Here is a 22,320-nt window from a genome sequence, read left to right on the forward strand (position 1 = left end):
GTGTGAATTTATGGGGAGTGTGTGCGTGGGCATAAGTACACATGGAAGTCAGAGGGTAGCTTGCAGGAGCTCTCTTCCATCATGTGGGTCCCAGGAACTGAACTCAGGTCATCAGGCTTGGTAATGAGTGGCTTTACTCAGTAAGCCACACCACCAGCTCTTCCACCTTCCTTTTACACCATTCTCTCTCCTAGAGTCTTTTCCTCTGAGGACCATGACTCTAGGTTCCCTTGTTTCATTTTCCAGCACTCTTGACCCCAGGACAGTAGCATCAGACCTGGCCTTACTTGTTTGACTGACTATGATGAGCACTCTCCCCCACCCCACCCTCCTTTTTTTTTTTTCCCCAGACAGGGTTTCTCTGTGTAGCCCTGGCTGTCCTGAAACTCACTCTGTAGACCAGGCTGGCCTTGAACTCAGAGATCCACCTCCCTCTGCCTCCCAAGTGCTGGGATTAAAGGTGTGCACCACCACTGTCTGGCGAGCACTCTCTCTTTTAAAAGCCTCAGATAAACCATGCTAAAGGTTACGGAGTGGTACTAACCAGCCACATCTAACTCCCTGGAATGATCCACCTCAGTCATTCCTTTTGTTTGAGGTAGCCATACAGTTTCTAATCCTGAAGCCTCAAGACTCATGGGTGCATTGCTCTTGGAGAGGTTAGACCTGCTTTCTAAAATTGTGTTGATTTTGATAGCTGAGTAAATGTTAGAGGGCTGGAGAGATGATGCCTCAGTCAGTAAAGTGCTTGCCACATAGACCTGAGTTGAGTCTTCAGAACCCATGTTAAAGAGCCTGTAGTCACAGCACTGGGAAGGGACAGAAGTGGATTTTGGCTTGCTGGCTGGCCAGCCTGGCATACTTATTCAGAAAGTCTCAGGCCATTAAGAGACTCTGTATCAAAGAACAGGGTAGGTTACACCTGAGGAAAGACACCCAAGGCTGACCTTACACACACACACACACACACACACACACACACACACACAGAGAGAGAGAGAGAGAGAGAGAGAGAGAGAGAGAGAGAGACCCCTCCAGTTACAGCTGGGCTGCCCTCTCAGGATATGAAGCTCTTTTACCAGCCTACCTCTGCCCATTAGGCAGCCATGGGTCATTCTTCCAGGAGGCCAGTGACGGTCAGGTGAGCTCCTAGGCCCTCCTATCAGTACAGTCTTGGCAGCTGAGTGGTCATAGGCAGCGTCCTGCTTTTACCTATATCTGATGGAACAGTCCCACCTTACCGTAGGTCCCTTCTTGCCTCTAGAATACCTCCAGATGGCTCTCTGGTGGACTATACGACGGCTTCTAACACGAAGACAGAGAAAGTAATACATGGCAAAGTGCTGTATCTGAGACACTGAAGTTCTCCCAGGGTGATCTGATGTGACTTCCCTGTGCCCCGCCCTCTGTCCTATAGATAGAACAGGCCATGGAGGGCTCTCGAAGCTTGAAAACTGCAACGAGAAGCAGTTGTCAAAGTGGAGGACAGATGCTTGACGCTTAAGGCCAAGTCAAGCACTTACGGAGGGTTAGCCGCTCCTGTGCGCTTGCTGCTGAGAATGCTGCATAGCTGTCTTGCTTCAGGTGCTGAGGGAAGTGGATTTGGGCAACTTTTATTTGCCTAAGAAGAAAGCAATGAGAAATCCATATGCCAGTGTTTTAAAAGTGCGAATGGGGTCAACCGAGTCCTTAAGTGGAGTTAGCAATCTGTGGTACACAGGCCAATACTTTTTTTACTTTCCTAGCATTTAAACATGAGTTCATAATTAAATAAGGTAACATTTTGATGTCTTTGGTATAAGAGCCATGTAGGGTATCCAGTTCGCCCCAGATTTTAATCTAGTCCAGCTCTTCTTAAACAGAGTCTTCTCCATGAGTGTGGTTGTGGGCCAAGGGCTAAGGGAAGGGGTAAAAACAAATAAGGTTAGTGTGGAAAAGATAAAGAAGTTCTGAAGCATGCTGGGAGGATTGGGGCCCACGGGCTAAATATGAATGAATACAGTCGTCTATATATACCTTGGGTCTATCTTTAGTATCAGCTGGTATATACTACCATTATCTTTTCCCTCAAAGATGCCTCACCTGTCAGAACAAAGGCTGGAGGAACTCTCTCCAATTCCTTACACTCCCCAGGAATGCCTTTGTTTTTAGGACTCCTCCATATTGTGCATTTGTGCAGCACTCATTATCCAGGAGTGTCCAGGGGGAAGCCTCAGAACTGTACACAAGGTTTAGCAGAGGAATTGGATCCCACTTCTAGCTCAGAACAGATGGGTCTATGTACCATGGCTAGGACTATTCCATGTCCTCAGGATGAGAAGTAAGGCTGTGACCTGCAGCTGTCAAGGAGAGATCATGGCTTGGTTTTCCAGATGCCTTGTAGATTTAGTGTGGGAGATGCCTGTGTAGTGTAACTTGGGGGTAAGATTTTATTGATCTGTATGGTGATGGTGGCACACCTTTAACCCCAGAACCTGGGAGCCAGAGGCAGGCACATCTCTAACTGTGGCCAGCCTGGTCCACAGAACAAGTTTCAGATCATCCAGGGCTACACAGAAAAACCCTGTCTTGAAAAAATAAAACAGACAGACAGTAGATTTTATTTAGTGCTTGGATGTGCAGGATTGCTTCCTTCTGTGGGCATAAGGTTCCCCTCTGGTGGAAGTGATGGGCATCGACTTTCTAGAGTTGTTAAAGGGACAATAATGGCTTTTCACCATCTACCACTGTCAGGTATGTGATCTCCTAGCCACCCAATGAGTCCTGTAGTGAGATCCCACCTTACACATGAAGGGATAGACTCTAAGGAGTGCCAGTGCCCAGGGTTACAGAACAGACAAGTTACAAGAGCCAGAGAGGTCCAGGCACAAGCCTTAACTACGAATCTCATCACCCACAAGTGCCTTGAACACTCACTATGGTTTTCATTAATTCTGTGGAATAAATTGACCTAGCAGCTCGGGCCACTGGTTGTAATTGTAACTAATTTATACACCGAGGCTCTTCGTCTTTCAGAAGGCCTATGGTATTGTTTAGCCTTGGTATTCTTTTTGGTTGCCATTCATTTGATTTTGTTGTGGTGCTGGGGTTTAAACCTAGAGCCTTGTGCTTGGCAAGTACTCTCCCACTGAGGTACATTCCTAGCCTTCTGTTGTTGTTGTTGTTATTTTCTGTTTATTTTAGGAGACAAGGTCTCTGTAGGTCAGGCTGGCCTGAACTAGCAGAAGATAACCTTGAACTTCTGATCCTCCATTTCCTAAGTGTTGGGTTTAATGTGGTGCTGGGGATAGAACCTAGGGCTTCATGAATATTATGTGAGCATCCTACCAACTGTGCCATGTCCTCAGCTCCACCCAGCTCCAGTTACATTCTTGTAGTAAGCTTGGAGACTATTCAGTAAATGATCTTCCATGTGCAGGGGAAGAATCTAAAAGGAAAAAGCAGTTTGTTTACTCAGAGGAGGAGTGGTAAGCTAGACATGGTAACTCATGTGTGCAGCCCATCACTCAGGAGGCTGGGGTAGGAGGATCATGGCTAGTTTAAAACCAGCCCGGCTGCAGTGTGAGAGACTATCTTAACCTTTTATTCCCCAAAAAATGTATGGAAGGAAGGGAGGGAGGGAGGGAAGAAGGGAAGGAGGGAGGGAGGAAAAGAGGGAGAGAGAGAGGGAGAGAGAGAGGGGAAGGAAGGGAGGGAGGGAGGGAGGGAGGGAGGAAAGAAGGAAGGGAGGGAAAGAGGGAGGGAGGGAGGGAGGGAGGGAGGAAGGAGAGAGGAGAGAGAGACAGAGAGTGAGCAGAGATGGTGATAAGCTTGTCAGTGGCTGTCTGGGGTGACTCACTTTCCTCATAGCGCACTCACCCTCCCCATAGGGCAGAATCCCTTCCAGGATCATCTAGAACATGCTGTGTGCATTGGGAAAATTGGTGTCTGTACTGTGCATGACTGCCCTGGTAGGACTCTCTCTGTAACCAGGGGTGCTGCCCTCAACAACCCTTCTTCAGAGTAATACTTGAAACTGGAACCCTAAGGTAATAGAAACCTCTGTGTGGTCCTTGACTGAGATCTAGAACCCATGTATGCTTGCGAAGCCATAGCTCAAGAGAGGACTGAGAAAAAAAATCCAGTCCTGCATATTTCCATTGGCCCTCAAGAAAGATGTTTGAAAAGAAGAGAACTTGGAGTAGGTGTGACTGGCAGATGTTAGATGGGGCTTCCTCTACCTGGTCCTGTGTGCAGACACAAGGTGTGCATCTCAGAAGACTAGAAAGGACAACATCAGCTTTGCCCAAGTCTGTTGAGAGTCATAATGTCTCAAAGTTAAGGGCTATTTTTTCCCCACTGGGCTAGCTATGAAAGAGATAAGTCAAATAACAAGACTGTCTCGTCCTGATAGCCTTGATGAAGGAAGAGAACACTCTGGTTAGCCTGGCCATAAAATGAAGGCTTACTCCACCAGGGGCCTTACACAGAGCAGAGCATGATCTTCAGCTTAAGTGGCCTCAGGCTTCTCTTGCGTGGATAGATTTTCCTATATTTCCCTCTTCGGAGTGGCTGAAATGACCTTTGAGACATTCAGACCTTTATCACATTACCCAGTGATACCATATTGGAGGCAAACTGAGTGATGAGTCAGCTTTGAAGCGTTGTGCTTTTGCTGCCAGACATTACCTTAATAAAGGAACTTTCCTATAGAGTTCTCATGATGGCAGATGGGGAAGGTACCTCCACTTGTGGGTGTCCTTTGATTGGCCTAGGGAGTAGGGATATAACTGGTGATCTGTCGTGAGGTTAACAGTTTCCATGCCAGGAATCTTACTGGCTGCCTTCCCACCAAGCCAGCTCCATGTGTTTTTACTATCTGTTATAGAGGGCAAAGGCCAAGGAGATGCCCTCTGAAGGCCCAGCCCCTCCTCCTGCCCTCCAAAGGCCCAGCCTCTTCTGTTACATTATTTAGTCGCTTGCTTCCACCTATTTTCCGAACTCGAAGCCTCTTTACTTCCGTGCACAAACAGGCTATGCTGGGTTCTCTCTAAGATAGGTTCTTTTACTGTTGCCCTAGTAACAGGATTATTAAGACGAGTTCCAGCCCTGGAGTATGTGTTCCTGGTGAGGTAATGTCTGTCGCATCCAGCCTTTCTTCCCTTCTCACTCCCACTCCCTCACTTCAGTCCGTCTGTCCCTCACACTCAGCCTGCTGTCCTGTCCCATCCCTGGCCTAAGTGCCCACCCTCTTTGAGGGAGCTTTCTCAGGCTTAGGAATTCTTCCCCATCAAACTGACTTCCAAAGCTCCTCAAAATTGCCCTAAACTGTAACCCATTGTGCAGCACTGTTTTAAGCAGAGCAAGTCATTGCTGAAGGGGATGGTTAGGGTATAGGGTCGATCAAAATGGTAAAGGAGAATCCTCAGGCCTAATGAGGTAATACAGTATTAAGTTGAAGCATATAAATTTTATCCACATAGTGTTTCTCAATGTTCAGCATTCCTTTAGCTGGATAGCCTTAAAGTTTCTTAACTTAAAATTCACTTTCCTCAAATACAAAAGTGAGCTAATGTTAGTGACATCACCTGAGGTATTCCCCCTCAGCTAAAGCAGTTCATCTTCTAGTGTTGGCTTAGGGTCGTAGAGATGACTCACAGTAAAGTGCCTGATGCTCAAGCATGACGATCTGAGTTCAGATCCTTAGGATCCATGGGAAAAGCTGGGTGCAGTGGCACACATCTGTGACCTCAGCCTGAGAGAAAGTGGATTGGGCCAGAACAGGCAGATCCTGGAGTCTTTCTGGCTATCCAGTGTAGGTGAGATAGTGAGTTCCAGATTTAGTGAGAGATCTTGCCTCAAAAAGTCAAGTGGAAACAGGGAGGTTCAGGGGTCCTATCAGGAGGGATTTAGACCCTCCAATCCCCCATATACCCAGAACCCCAGGAACACAAGCTAGGAAGACCAGTGGTTTCTCCTCTCTCCTCCTCACACAGCAGTATACGGAACCTTGTAGTCAGGGAGATCTGAGAATGTCACCTTTCAACTCAGTATAGCCAGGCCAGCACCCGCTCCACGAGCACCTTTTGTTGGTTTTTTATTTCCTATTGTTTAATTTTCATGCGTGCACACACGCTTCATGGTGGATTTGCTTTTCCATTTGTTTTGTTCGTATATTGCTCACTTAGGTTTCAGGTTGTTGTTTCTCCACCTAGTTCCCTGTAGCTCAGTCTTCACTCTCCTCCTCAGCCACATCTTCTATACTCCCTCTCTTATTCTTATGTCTTTCCTTCTTTCATCCTCACCATGCCTCCTTTTCTTTTGATTGTAATCTTCCATGAATATAACACACTCTAAAAATCTGTGGACCCTAACAGAATCCCAGCTCTCCCCTCCCAGCTGTCTTACCCACCATATTTCTTTTCAGAACCCATCTAATACTTAATCCTTATCCTAACCCGCCCCGCTTCCCTCCTCTCTAATCTTGTTCACTGAGATGGGGGTATTCCACATTTGGCTGTCTGTCTTCCAGCGGTTACTGAAGTTAACATAGGCAGCAATCTATCAACTACTCTAACATTTGCAGAGAGGGGATAGCAAGCAGCTGTGGTTGCTCTCTCAGGTAATAGGCCACTTGGAGAATAATACAGAGCTTATTCCAGGCACGCTGAGCTCCGAGACTGAGGAATTATCTCCCAGTTATACACTCATCCAAGTCCCATGTGGACATTGCAAATACTTCAACTGAAGGAATATAGCTGATTAAAAAAAAATAAACCAACCAACAAAATAACACCAGATGCATAAATACCAACACAGTAACATAAGAAACATGAAAAAACAAGACAGCACAACTCTTCCAAAAATTATTAACCTTAAAAGAATGGCATCTACTGAGAGTCAGCTAGATGAAATCTCAGAAAACTCACAATAGAGATTTTAAGTATGTGCAAAGACACAGACAGCTGAACAAAATAAAGAAGTTGATGGGTTATAGGAAAGAAGACCGACAAAAAGAGAAACACTGGAGAAAAACCACTCTGAAATGCTGGAAATAAAAAGCACAGTACACCAGATAAAAACCCATGGCAAGTCTCAGCTACAGAGTTAAGGAGAGGAGAGCACATCTGGGCTTGACGATGAAGAGGAGGAACTGGACAGCCTCATAAGGACACAGATCAGATAATTAAGTCAGTGGGAACCTTGAGATAAATTCAACACACCCTGAAAAGATGTAGTAGAGAGGCACAGCGAACATTTTAAAGGTATCATAACAAAAGATTTCTCAAGAGTTAGGAAAAGAGGTGCCAGTCCATATAGAAGACATTTAGGACACTATACAGAAAAACCATAAAAGAATTTTATATCATATTCTAGCTAGACACTAAATATACAGAATGAAGTATATTGAAGCTGACAATGGGGAAACATGAGGCCATATGTAAAAGTGGTATCATCAGTATAACACTGGATTATTTAACTGGAACATTAAATGCTGTAAGGACTTGGACTGATGTAGTCCAAGTTCTGAAAGATAATAACTGCCAGTCTAGAATACTGTACTCAGTAAAACTGTATGTCTTAATGGAAGGAAACTTCCCATGGTAAAAATAGACTAAAGAAATTTATGAGTACTAAGCCAGTTCTACAGAAGATACTCGAAGGAATCCTGCAGACCGAAGAGAAAAACAAACTCATCCATGAAGGCACAGGAAAGAATAAGTCATGCTAGAATGACAGAAGAAGCAGGCAGGACCCACACACAATAAAATGAGCAAAATGTCAGGAGTCAGTACAAAACTTTCAGTAATAACTCTTAATAGTCTCAGTTCTCCCATTAAAAGGCTCAGGTTAGAAGACTGTGTGAAGAAATCAGGAACCATTTACTTGCTGCCCCCAAGCAATGTGACTCACCACTAAAGACAGACACCATCTTAGAGTGATAGAACGGACAGTGACAAACAATGGACCTAAGCAACAAGCAGGTGTCACTGTTCTAACATCTGACAGACAGACTTCAAAACTAATGAGAGAAGGTCACTTCATGTTGACTAAGGGAAAAAAATCCACCAAGAGGACATTATTAGGCATATATGCCCCAAACTCAAATACTACTAGATCTAAAGTTACAGAATAATCCCAGAAAAATAACAGTGATGGCCTCAGTACTCCTACCATTGGACAGATCATCCCAACAAAAATTAAATGGAAATGTCTGAATTAAATTATAGATCAAACAGGCTTAGCAGACATCTACAGAATGTGCTATATAAACACTGTAGAATACAGTTTTTCTCCCTAGCAGCACATGAACTTTCTCTAAAATAGATCAAATATTAAGACATAAAGCAAGACTTACCAGATACAGGAAAATAGAAGTAAGTTCTTGTATTCTATCTGACCATCATGGGATAAGACTACAAATCAATGGCAAGTGAAATCCAGAGCATACACAGTCGTGTACCTTAAACAATATAGAGATGAATGGTGAATGAATTCCTAAAGAACTTGAGAAGGGAATAAAAACATTGTCCTAGCATCAAAGGAAAATGAAACCAAAGCATACCCAACTTATGAGATACAATGGAAGCAGTTCAAAGGGGGCTGTTATAAGACCTTACATGAAGAAAGCGGAGATCACGGAGAGAGGTAGCACACCTTTAATCCCAGGATTGCAGTGGTGGAAGCAGGTGGGTATCTTGAGTTTGAGGCTAGCCTGGTTTGTGTGTGTGTGTGTGACAGAGACAGAGACAGAGAGACAGAGAGAGATCTCAAGTAATTTATTGATTTAAATTCTTGGAGAAGAGAAAGACAATCCCAGACTAATAGTCAGAGAAAAGTTTAAAACCAGGGCAGATATTAATAAACTGAGAATCAATGACTGGTTACGAGTAATACTTCACACCTTTAATAACAGCACTTGGAGGCAGAGCCAGGCAGATCTCTGAGTGTGAGCCCAGACTACAGCATAGGTGAAGAGGTGGAGAAGTGGGAACCCTTATTAGTTACTAGTAGGAGTGTAAATTGGTGTAGCCTCTGTGGAAATCAGTGTGGAGGTTCCTCAAAGAGCTAGCTTTAAAGCTCCTGTATGACTCAGCTCTATCACTGCTGGGCACGCACTCACAGGATTCCTGTGGTGGTTTGAATATGCTTGTCCCATTGGGAGTGGCACTGTTGGGAGGTGTGGCCTTGTTGGTGGAAGTGTGTCACTGTGGGAGTGGGCTTTGAGACCTTCTCCTAGCCATGTGGGAAACAGTCTTCTCCTGTTTGTCTTCAGAACTATCAGCTCTTCCAGCACCATGGCTACCTGGAAGCTGCCATGATGATAATGGACTGAAACTCAGAACCAGTAAGCCAACCACAGTTAAATGTTGTCCTTTATAAATTTAATTGTTTTGGTCATGGTGTCTGTCCACAGGAGTAAAACCCTAACTAAGAGTTTCATATCCTACTACAGAGATACGTGTACACCCATGTTTGTTGCTGTTCTATTTGCAGGAGGTAAACATAAAACCAGTCTGGGTATCTTTCAACTGATGAGTGGATAATGAAAATATGGCATATACGCACAATGGAATTTTATTCAGTTGTAAAGAAAATAAAATTATAGAGTTCACAGGAAAATGAGTAGAGCTGGAAAATACTAAGTGAGGTAACAGAGACAAAGGCTATGTGTTCTCTCATATGGCGCTTGCAGCTATGAATTTTTAGATCTTTGTGTTTAACTTGGCGTGTCTATAAAAAATCAGGAAGCCAGAAAGAGCCCATAAAAGGAGGAAGAGGAAATGGACTTAATGCAGAGAGGGGATAGTATAATGCTTGTGATATGACATAAGGGGGGATATGAGATAGGGGCTAAAAGTTTTAAGGAGTGTGAAGGCGGGGGTGGGGGAGAGAAGCGGATGGGGAGAGTTAACTAAGGAGATGGGGGAAAGCCTTATGGAAAACCACTGTGGTGTAAGCTAAGTAAAAACGAAAGTTATTTTTTAAAAAGGCTGATGGGGGTACCCAGCATGAGTTGACAATGCTGCTCCCAGAAGACACAGGTATTAAACAAAAGCCTCAGTTCTGGATGAGATACCTCCCTACAAGTTATCGTCAAGGAGGCGCCAAAGGCCTCCAACACAACACAGGCAGTTGCCGCTGCTCTTGGTCGTGCATCACGACTGGATGATAAGGTCGTATTGCTGAATACACCACATAATTTGGTTGAAGGACAAAGGGAAGTTTGTCTCAAACTGTCTCAGACTCTCCCGTTGAGCGTTCATAGTGTCAGAGGTGCTACTCAGTACTCTGACAGAAGGAGAGACATCAATGGCCTCACCCTTGCTGGATGCTGAATGCCACTGCTCTGCCAGTGTCCATTAGTGCAATAGTCATACTACTGTTACAGGTAACTACCCGCTTTGAGGCCTGGTGCACAGTAAGGAATTCATGTGTAGTAGTACAAATCTGGTCAAAGTCTACCTTTGGTCGTGTGCCAAACTGCCCTCTAAATATTTATGCTTCCACTATATATTTGTCCCATGCTCAACCTTGGCCAGAGGAATTTCTTCTTGCTTTGTGCAGCAGTTAATACAAAGACTCATGATTGCTGAGAATAAGTGACTTTTGAGTCTGTAAGGGAGATAGCTACAGAAGATGGATTTAATGAAGCACTCAGGAAATCAGAACAGTTGTGAATATCTGCTCAAGAACTGCACACAAATCACACGAGTCAGTATTCCAGCACGGATGTGTATGAGCTCTCATGTGTGTGTAGGGCTCTCAGAAATCCCCCTTCTTATCTGAGGAGCTATTTGACAGTTGATGACTGCTACAGGAGGGAGAACCATTTTTCCTTGGGGTTGTAGCCACTGGTATGTTGCCAGTGGATGGCCCCAGACCTGCATAGACATGGGCAGTACTAACTCGACTCTGTGGGTTATTAACAACATGGGAGGGAACATGAGGTTGGAAGGGGTGTGTTGGACGGGGTGGGGGGTGAGGTGTGGATCAATAATTAAATGTATATATGTGTGAGATTCTCAAATATAAATACTACATTAAAAGTCAGCTGGAGCAGAATTGAGGAAGGTACCTGACGTGAACCTCTGGCCCCACAAGCACACACACAGTATAAGCACCCACCTATACATGCACACACCCACGTGAACACAGACACCAGTACCATAGGCCTCACAAGGAAAGGTAAATCAGTGCTCGCATAAATCTCGTCTTAGCATCTTTGAGCAAGGGATGCTAGCTGTGATGGTGATAGTGGATACAGAGGAGGGAGGAGGAGAGGGAACGGCACCGAGACTGAGGAAACTGCGTGGATGGAGAACACAGGTGCAGAAGAAATGGCCTTAAGAGCAGACAGTGGCTCCGTTTGGGGGCTTGCTGCATTTGACACGTCATAGCTGACTGTCACCGACTCACTGAGTGCCACGTACAGCGTGAAGCACTTTACATATGTTACCCTTACATAACTCTCCGCTAGCTTCTCGCAGGTAAGGTTATTAACCCCTGTTAAGGTTGAGTAACTCGCCTTCAGTTACTGAGTCTCAGCGCTGGGAGTCCTGAGTGGTAGCACACTTTCCCACTGTACACGTGGCTTCCTCCGTATAGATTCTTCTTCTTTCAACATCATATTTTATTGGCTCTTTGGGAATTTTGCATCATGCACCCCAGTCACCCCACTTCCTAGTCCTTCCACGTGTTTGCTCCCCACCCTCATAACCTCCTACCTCCTGACCCCCAAAAACCAATAAAAGGTAAAAATTAAAAAACCCCCAAACCAAACCGAATAATAATGAACAACCCCAAAAGTCCAATTTACTTTATCTGTATATCCACTAGAACACGGTCAAACTCTCAGTGGCCTGCCACTCAAGGACTGAGTCTTTCTCCTCTACCCTCCCTACCTGCTGAGAAGCCATCAACTGTGGAGAGCTAACTTCCACACTCTTATCATACTTTCTAAGAGTTCCCTTCAGTGGCTTCCTGTTAAAGCTGCTACTCTTTGAGGGGCAGTGCTTGAGGGATGATGGGGGGAGTAGAGGTTGTCACAGAAGCCTTTGATAGACATCCACGCACAGCTTAGAACAGACCACACCAGACCAAACGGTTCCAAGTGGGGTTTATTCAGGAGACAGGGCAAAGATGGGGAGGGGAGAAGAAGAAGATGGAAGAAGAGAAGGAAGAAGAGATAGGAAGAAGAAAGAAGGAAGAAGAGAGAGGAAGAAGAGAAGGAAGAAGAGAGAGAGAGGTCAGGAGGTTCTGCCTGTTTTATATGGGCGGTGATGTAGCCTTTCCCAGGTAAAGGTGAGGTAGCCAGATGGGTTCTGGGAATGTATGGCGGTTGCCTTGGCAGCGATGTGAAGGTTGCCTAGATGTGATGTCACTGGGTTCAGAGCCTGATACCAACAGCCTTCAATGCCCCTTTTAGTCAATTTTGTGTCTGTAATTATTGCTCTCACTGCAAAAGTAACTTCCTTGTTTTTGTTTTTTGTTTTTGTTTGTTTGTTTCTTTGTTTGTTTTTTTTTACAGTTATTAGGGACAAAGACCATGGGCTTCCACATGGTTTCTGGCAACAGCACAGATCATGAACCCATGAACATGGCTCCAGGCCTCAGTTGGCCAACAGACCCAGACAAGGGCCCAGGCCTCCAGGTGGGGTAGCCTGGACCTCAGACATTACTGTGGCCTTAGGTGGCAGTACAGGCCACTTACATCAGCCGGGACCTCACCTCCTTTGTGACCTGTTGTGTCTCAGTTCAGCCTCTCTCCACAGCACATACAACTCAGTTTTAATTTTTTTTTCCTATGTCTCCATCACATATGTGTTCATTGCAGTAGCTTCTGCTGCCTGCTCTGTGAAGGTGGGGACCCCTTTGGTATCTTAAACAAGTATCTTTTATTTATCCTTTGGTAATTTCATACATGTAAATAATACAACTGGATCCTATGCATCTCTGACTCCTCCTTCCCACTCCCCCCAGGTACTCCTCTCTCCCCTCCCCTCCCCTCCCCTCCCCTCCTCTCCCCTCCTCTCCCCTCCTCTCCCCTCCAATACATGTCCTCTCCTTTTGTCAATAACCCATCAGACAAAGGGACTTTTGTGACACATGTCCCCTCCACCTGGGCTCCCCCCTCCCTTTGTTTTCTTGCCTTACCTCACATTTCCCCTGGATAAGACTTTTTAGTCTGGAAATGAATAAACTTCTGCAAATCTCAGTTATTCTTTTCTCTGAACAATTTATGCAGTTACAGAACTGTAAGCAGCAAGAAGTGGAGTTCACTGAGGGTAAGGCCATTTGCCACTTCTCTTAGCACCTACAAGTGTTGGTCTGGGGCACAGCTTAAGTTGGCTACACTGTGATGTTGGCTGAGTAGATGACTGACTGTACATGCTGTTGTAAATTTGGCAGCCTTCTCTTGATTCTAGAGTTTTCTTGGCAGTGTGTGTGTGTGTATGTGTGTGTGTGCATGCGAGCGTGTCCACGTGCTCACACACACACACACTTTAAGGAAACATTTTATGTTCCTTTTTTTTTTTTTTTTAAGAAAGGGCCTCTCTATACAGTCTAGACTAATCCCAAACCTGTGATACTCCTGCCTCAAGCTTCTAAGTGCTGGGACTATCAGTGTGTGCTATTATTGTGTCCCACTTAGGGATAGCTTTTAAAAATACTTTGGCAGTTATGGATGCCTTGGGAGTAGATCTGGGTTAGGATGTTGGTGGTAGGTGGTAGGAATATTGGGGGTGAAAGGTGAAGCCATAAGGGGTCAGGAAGCAGCCAGTATTACCTCTTCTTTGTGAGTGGAGAGCACAGACATCAACTGATAGTCAAGAACCCAGGGAATGGAGGATAGTCTTTAGCTGCCTATTCTGTTCTTTTAATAACAGTGCTCCAAGATAACAACTTTCCAAGTGCTTTTTTTCTTGCCTGTCACTGTATGTACTTACACTCTGAATACCCTGCATATGGATTTCAATGCCATTTTACTAAGCTTTACCTGTAAAATGTATGTTTAATGCTCAGAAAATCTTTGTTCTCTCTGAAGATAAACAGGTGAGCTATGTGCTTGAGCTCAGCATTCTGAAATACAAAGGTTTAGTTGCCATAGCAAGGGAGAGCAACACGTTAAAATGTATCATACTCTCTGTGTTTAGGAAATTCATTTAATTAAATATTCAGAGCCACCAGATCTACCTAGACCCAGATACCTATTCATCTGTCGGCTGCAAGGAGAGGAAAGGCTTCCTCAGGCAACCTTCTGGGTGCGCCACACCTCTGCTCAGGCATCAGAGGATCACGGTTGCTGATGCTAGCCCACCTACGCGGCACTACTTCAGGCCCTTTTGGATTTGGGCCTTCCTTCTCAGTCTCATTGGTTAGCTAGAAAGGATTGCTGCTCTGACCTTGTTAATTATCCTTCTCAGTTCTCTTTCTGTGCACGCTGTTGGCTCCACATGTTCCTAATTAAAAGGCCCACTTCAGACTCCGTATCTAGCTCAAATTCTGGGTCTTCTTGGAATCTTCTAGACAGACTTACCTTAAGCTCTCTCAAACCTTTTATTTTCACAAACATTCTCACCACAGTGTGTTGTTGTCACAAATCTCTCCCATTAGAGCATGATCTTCTTGAGGTTCAGGTACCTTTTAAAACTTAAATATTCACGCACTAAGTTGGGCTAATATTACTCTCTTTAAATTCTTTTGAGATTTATTTACTTTAAGTATGTGAGTGTTTTGCCTGTATTTATGTCTGTGTACATGCGTGCCTGACAGGGACGCTGAATCCCCTGGAACCGGAGTTACAGACAGCTGTTGGTCACCATGTGGGTCCTGGGGATCAAACCTTGGTCCTCTGGAAGAGGAGTCTGTGCTCTTAGCCATAAAACCATCTCTCAGTCTGCACTCATACTGTTGTGCTTTATAAAAATAGAGAGAGAATATGTTTGGTGGATGTGCTGTAAGGTGTGGGGGAAGGGGGTGCCTCTGTGGGCCCATGCTGAGGCATCCCTTCTCCCTGAGGGACCAGCCACACTACAACACTACAGTATAGTATAGTATAGAATAGAGTTTATTCAGGGCATGTGGAGAGGAGTTGAGAGTGTAGTAGAGATAGAGAAAGGCAGAGAGAGAGAGAGAGAGAGACAGAGAGACAGAGAGACAGAGAGAGAGAGAGACAGAGAGAGACAGGGAGAGGGAGAGGGAGGAGGAGTAGAGACTGGGCATGAGCACATGGAGGGGGGGAGGGGAGTGAGGGGAGAGGGGAAGGAGACAAGAGGACAGAGCAAGAGCAAAAAGGCAAGAGAGAGTGGAGGGGGCAAGTCGGGCACACCTGGCTGTTGCTAGGTAACTGTGGGGCGGAGCCTAGACAAAATGCTAACACATACAGTTCTTATATCACTCTTGTTGTAGGAAATTATATTAACATATGACAATACACATTATGTCAAAAGGACTTATTGTTTATGTGTGTATATGTATGAATATATATGTGGTTTATATGGGTAATTATATATGTGTGTGTGTTGCCCTCCCATGTTCACATTTAGAGACCAGAGAAGCACATGGTGTACTCTGGTCTATCACTTGCTGCCTCTTCTCTGGCTTTCTTCTACCTCCCTCAGAAACCTGAAGCTAAGGAGTGCCTTAGTTTGCTTTTTTTTTTTTTTTTGCTGTGATAAACACTGTGACCAAAAGCAACGTAGGAAAGGCAAGAGTTTACTTCAGTTTGCACTTCCATGTCCATGGTGACTCATTGAGAGAAGCCAGGTCAGGAGCTCAAGACAGGACCCAGTTCAGAGACCATTGAGGAATGCTGCCTGCTCTCACATGGCTTGCTTGCTTGTTTGTTTTTTTCTTATACAATCCAATACCACCCACAGTGGGCTGGGCCCTCTTACATTAGTAAGAAAACACCCCACAGATTTGCCTATAGAGCAGTTTGGTGGCAGCATTTTTTTCAATTAAGATTTCTTCTTCCCAGATGACCCTAGCTTGTGTCTCACTGACAAAAAGCTAACCAGACAGCACAAGGTGAAAGATAATTGGGTTGGACTGAAAGTGTGCATGGGAGATGTTGAGAGAAAGAGCATGGAGACATGAAACTAAGAGCTGAGTTTTAGTCGAAACCTCACTGAGCAGTCTTAGGAACGTGCTTTGCTTTCTGCTTCCTGTCTTGGAACAAGACATCTATAGATTTCAGTTGTGTGGAGCCAGGCAGGGCAAGCAGTGGGGCAGGGCACAACACCTCCACCTCCTGTTGAAAGGTGCATTCCAGCTGTCCTTTACAAAGGACTTTGTTCCAGCTAATGATCCATGCGGATGAGGCTGGCACAATCTGCAACTGGCCTTCAAGGAGGTCACTAAGAAATCAGGGAACACTAGCCAGGGACCGTCATGCTTTCAGCTTCACTGGGAAGGGAGCAGAAAGGTGCCCTTCATTAGAGCCACTGTCATAAGAGCCCATTAGAATAGTGTAGTGCCATGGCCTTGGGAACAAGAGAGAAGAATCAAATGAAACAAACCCCAAATCCGTCAACATGTGGTGGTCCCATTCGGAGAACTGGGATAGCTTAAGGATGCTGGGGAGGCAGTGGGAAGATGGAAGAGTTATATTACCAACACAAAGGAGGCTAACCAGCTGGACCAATTAGAACACAAGGACCAGACAGAAGGGTTTTCTTTGCTTTTCTTTTTTTCTTTTTCTTTTTTTATTAAATTGAAAAGGCAATCCATCCGTGCTCATGGAAATGATTCAAACATTATAAAAATTATCATGGAAAATTAAATTTCCCATGTGCCCACTGGTCCCCCACGCCCAGAAGACGCGCCACCTTTTGATAGTTCCCACGTATGCGTCCCGGAGCATTCTAGCCCTTCTCTGGACCCTGACTTCTCAAGATGTGGCATTCCATCTTAGAAATTGTTCTAAAGCAACGTGTATATCCATTAATCATTTCTGAAAATATCTGAGTGCCTCTTGAGAGCCCAGCACTGAGTGTCCCAGGCACTGGGAATAAGATTCAACCCTCCCTCCCCTGAACATTCTAGCTACAGAAGCAGAAAACAAACAAGTAAATGATCCTTACATAATGTAATGACTGGTGATGATAAGAGCTGCTGAGGGCAAGCAGCAGCTCCAGGGCAGAGAGGGTGTGGCCGGGAGGATTGTGTGTAGACAAGGCTGCAAGGGAAGACTGCTGAGGAGGTGTCCCAAAACAGAAGGCAGGGCAGATAAACTTTGCAGGTGGAAGCCATCCATGGACAAGGGCTCTGTTTTTTTTTTTGGTTGTTTTTTTTTTCTGTTGCTATGATGAAACACTAGGCAAAAGCAACCTAGGGGATAAAAGGACTTATTTGGTTGACACTACCTCGTTACAGTAGATGGAGGGAAGTCAGAGCTGGAATTTGAAACAGAAATCACAAGAGTCACGCTCCTTGCTAGCTTGCTCACAGCTTCACGATCAGATAGCTTTCTTATGCAGCTGAGGACCACCTACATCTCAATGAACCATCAAGACTGTCTCCCAGAAACAGGCCCACATGCTAATCTAACCTAGGTAGTTCATAACTGAGATCTCTGTCTCTGGTGACTATAGGCTTTGTTAGGTTGCCACTTAAAGTTCCCTAGGATGGGCTTCTGGGGGTTGGATGTTCATGCGGCAGGAAAGCAGACAGTATAGCTGGAGCAGAGTGAAACAGGGAACAGGATTTAGACAGGCAGATGGGGAACTCATGAGGCCTAGTAGCCATGGTAAGAAGTTTGGTTTGTATTAGTGAGATACGAAGCCACTGAAAGTTTGGGAGAAGAGATAATAGCTAATGCGTGTTTTTAAAAGCTCCTCCTGGCCACTGTGTGGGAAACAGGTGAAGGATCAAGAGTGGAATTGCTGGAATCAAGCAGGTTACAGGCTTCATCCAGGGTGGTAATGTAGGCTTCAGTTTGGGGAGTACAACCCATAAAAAGTAAGAATTGTAAGACAGGAGTTTAGATGATGCCATGAATTTTAGCCCAAGAGACTGGGCAGATGATTTGCTTTTTCTAAAACAGGGCAGTAATTAGCAAGGAGTAGGCAATATGACAGTGAGTGCTCTTTCTGATCTGGGTCACCTGTGTCAGATCTCAGCGCTTACTTTCAGAAGCACAACAGTGTCTAGGTTGGAGCACATGGCTTGAGTCTGGACTGGAGGTAAAGGCTTGGGTATCAGCAGATGGTGGCTTAACTGTGGTCCTGGAGGACCACCAGGGTATGAATGAAGTGCAGGAATGTAAAGAGCTCTAGCCAGGGACTGATTCCTGGTTCCTTTCAACATTTAGAGGTTGGGCATGGAGGAAGAGCCATCAGAGGGAACTGAGATAGAACAACCCATGAGGGAGGAGGAATTGATTCTGGGAGCTCACCACAGTATGTGGAACAAGTCCCAGAATTCTCTTTGTGTTTGCTTGCTGTTGCATACTGCCACACTGATTTTATTAAGCCTCTGTATATCAGTGTTTGGGTTGTCACTAGTCCTGTGCTGGTGATCAATGCTGTGGGTGAACGCCTCTCTCCTCATCAGTAGTTCTGAGAAAGTGGATTAGGTTTGTTTGTGTGTGTGGGTGGGGGGGGATTCTTCAAAGACCTCTGTTTTACGAGGAATCAGAACGAGCACATGAGTTAGTGAGTTATTTAGATACCATGTGACAATAGTCTTGCAGAGAAAGAGAACGAACGAGAAGAGTTTACACGTACGTAAACGGAGTCTGAAAGGGCAGAGAAGCCCCTTTAAAACCACTAGTCCTGACTACTGGCTTTATGGGTAATTAATAATAATAAATATACTTTGACTGACACTGTTGTAACACAGCACACTTTTGGCACACTCTACATTTTATAAAGAGGGATTCTGCTGCAGAATTTGGCTATCTTTTGACTGAAGGCAGAGAGCAGATGTGTGGGTTCTGCCCAGTTCTCACTAGATGTGTGACAGTATATTTGACTCTCAGCTTTGTGTTTCATAGACTGCTGATTGGTCACATCAAAAATCACAGAGGAGTTGATCCTGCATAGCCCCTCCTCTTGCCCAGCACGAGCAAAGTGTGTTGTTAACTCCCTCTCTACCTGACCCAGTCCCCTACCTTCCTGTGTTCTCTCAGAATGGGAGAGAAGCTAGGAACTTCCTTGTCGAGGCCAAAGAAGCAATGGCCTCACAGTGAACCAAGGGACGCCACGTATGAGGACCAGAGTTCATGTCTCCAGAGCCTACATAAACGGCTGGGTGGACATGGTGGCCTGTGCGTGATCCTAGCATATGGGAGGCACAGACAGGGGAGTCTTATAACAAGCTGGCTCGCCAGACGAGCCAAAAGGACAAGTTCCCAGTTCAGAGAGAATTTCCACCTCAATGCATATGATGGAGAACAACTAAAGAATACACCTGATCAACTTCAAGGCTTCCACATACACGTATTTACATGTGCATGCACATCTACACACATGTACACACACATACACAATCACACATACACAATCACACACACACACACACACACACCACCCCAAACCCAAAAACGAGTAACGTTTCTAAGCATTTTTATTTGGTATGGGTGTCTTAGAATGTCAAACTATGCAAACTATTACTATTAAATCCTACAGAAGAACACCGGCATCTCGAGACTATCTGATTGTTCCCACAGGACGGATCCAGAGCAGGGTTACTCCACTGGTGTGAGTATTTTTAAGTTCTTGGTAGGTAGTTCTCAGCTAATCTAGAAGATTCTCACAGCTCCCTGATCTGTCACTGTGCTGGGTGTCCGCTGTCCTGTCACCTGCACTGTGAATGTCCATCACAGTTGAGTTGAAATCAACAAGCAGCCTCTTGTTTTATTCGGCATATGTATCACTTTTACATAAACCCATTAACCAGATAAATATATTTACTCTACTGCAAGTTCTCTATTCATTTCATTTTCTTCGAGTCTACTCATTCTGTGGATATTGAGGAACGGCCTTTCGTGAAGTCTGTAGCAAGGAAGGCAATCATTTCTCAGGCAGTTTCCTCTACAGCTGCTGACGGCTTCCCTGTGCTCGGTGATGTATAGCACATTTTACATCTCTATGTTGATGGATCTAAATTTTTTCTTCTGGGATTTTTTGCGATGTTCCTCAGTACTTTTGTGGCTAAAATGTCTTTCGGCATCCAGAGAGGAAGCTGAGCCAAGCCTCGGCTATACATTCTCTCCTCTCTCTCTTTTTCTCTCTCCTTTCTTTTTAATATTTTATGTTTACCCTTTTAATTCATCTGAGATTTATTTTTATTTTGTTTCATCGTATCAGGTAAGAAACCTAAATGGAGTTTTTTTTTTAATATATAAACTAATCTCAGACACCAATAATTGCTTAACCAAAAGCAAGTTATTCGATGCTGTTCAACTTGCATTTCCTTCTCAAGAGATGTCAATAAATATGATGACACAAGGTCATGTTAAGGGAAAAAAAATAAGGTCATGAACACAAAAGCATTGCATGGATGCTGTGGAAACGCTGGTTCTTACAGGTAGTGTTTCCACACCGCCATTCACGTCACCTAAGCAACGAAACACAGTAGGCTTCTTAAGGTTCTACTCCACAGATTAAACAGTCTGCAGTGCAAACCATGGGAACTAGATAACTGTGTTTTCTCTACCAAGAAAAACCCTGCATCTGCACCTAACGCATGCAGGGTTTTTCTTACCATAACTCTCCAGCCGCCACAGCACAGTATTTACATAGGATTTCTATTGTTTGGGTCTAAGTAGTTCAGAGGTGTGCACAGCCTGTGTGCAAAAGCCATGCCAGGTCATACAAAGGGCTTGAGTGGTTTCGTGTGTTTGGAGTGTGCTGGGGAGTAGTCTATGAACAACTGTCTCAATACACTGAAGAAAACAGCCTCAACCAAGGTTACTTCCTTGATCCTAACAAGCCTAAGATTGTTTGGGCTGACAAGAAGTGTTTACAGCACCACAGATTAGTTAAAGTGAAGCCTATTTATAGTCAGTACAGTTCAAGGACACACATATTTAGGGGTGAGGAGGGAATGCAGAGCCTGAGATGGGGTTTGGGTGGTATCAGAGAAGGGGGCCAGATGCCTTTCAAGAGGAGACAGGATCTGATGAGAGGAAGGGTTTGTTCGTCTCTGAAGTCTTGAGGGATCACAGAGAGGGTGGGATTTGGGGATTATTTAAATGATAGGAGACACATGGCTTGGCATGGGGAGTGGGAGGGCTTTCCAGGCATGCTGGGCTCTTTGGAGACTGTTCAGGAGCTGGACCAAGAGAGGCTTGGAGGGGTGAGTTGGACTGCTCCATCTTGCTGTGGCTGTCATTTTAATTCTTCTCTCAGACAATAAGTGACATGCTGGAGGGAGGTGCAAAAGAACTTTGTGGCAGATAGAGCCAACTCTTAGTCACTGGGGGAGAACAGCTAACCTTGTAATAAGCCTTAGCCATTTTCCCTCCAAAGGCAAATTAGTTATTAGCTTGGCACTCCCCCTTGTTTATCCCACAGGAGCAAGCAAGCGGGGAGGATAGCTTTGTGGGTAAAGAGCACTTTCAGTGCAAGCATGAGGACCCGGGTTCAGATCTTCACCGTCCTGCAGTAACCCCAACACTGGAGCATGAAAGGAACATGAGGATTGCTTGGGCTTGCTGATCACCAGGTTAGCATAAAAACTACAAGCTCCATGTTCAGAGAAAGACCTTGCCTCAAGGGAATAATGGAGTGACAGAGAGATGGGGTAGGAGGAAAGGGAGGTGTGGGGGGGAGATATCTGATGTCCTTCTCTGGCCTCAACATGTTCATGCACATACATGTGTATACACACACATGTACTGCACACATGTGTGCACCACCATATCTCTCTCTGTCTCTCTCTCTGTCTCTCTCTCTGTCTCTCTCCCTCTCCCTCTCCCTCTCCCTCCCTCCCTCCCTCCCTCCCTCCCTCCCTCCCTCCCCCCCCTCTCTCATTCACACAGGAAACATATTTAATAAGGACCACAGAGGTCTAGAGCTTGCTGGAAGCCCCAGGCAAGAAGTACAGCCGCTGAGCAATGGAAGCAGAGTCGAGTAGGCAGTTGTGGATGAGAGATGAACTAAGAATACTTTCTTTGAAGTTGGAAACTACTTCTACTTCACCTTTGAGGGAAGCAGGGAGATTAGCACAGAGATGACACAGTGAGTGCACACTCCATCTGATGGGGGAAGTGGGCAACCCACAGACTGGAGGGACAGACCACATTAGGAGTTAACACGGGGCTCTTAAAGAATAATCAGTGGTGGCCAAGTTATTGTGACACTGCACATTTTCAACATAAGTGCACAT

Source organism: Grammomys surdaster, unplaced genomic scaffold, assembly GCF_004785775.1.
Source record: "Grammomys surdaster isolate TR1022 unplaced genomic scaffold, NIH_TR_1.0 130, whole genome shotgun sequence".
Classification (NCBI taxonomy): Eukaryota; Metazoa; Chordata; class Mammalia; order Rodentia; family Muridae; genus Grammomys; species Grammomys surdaster.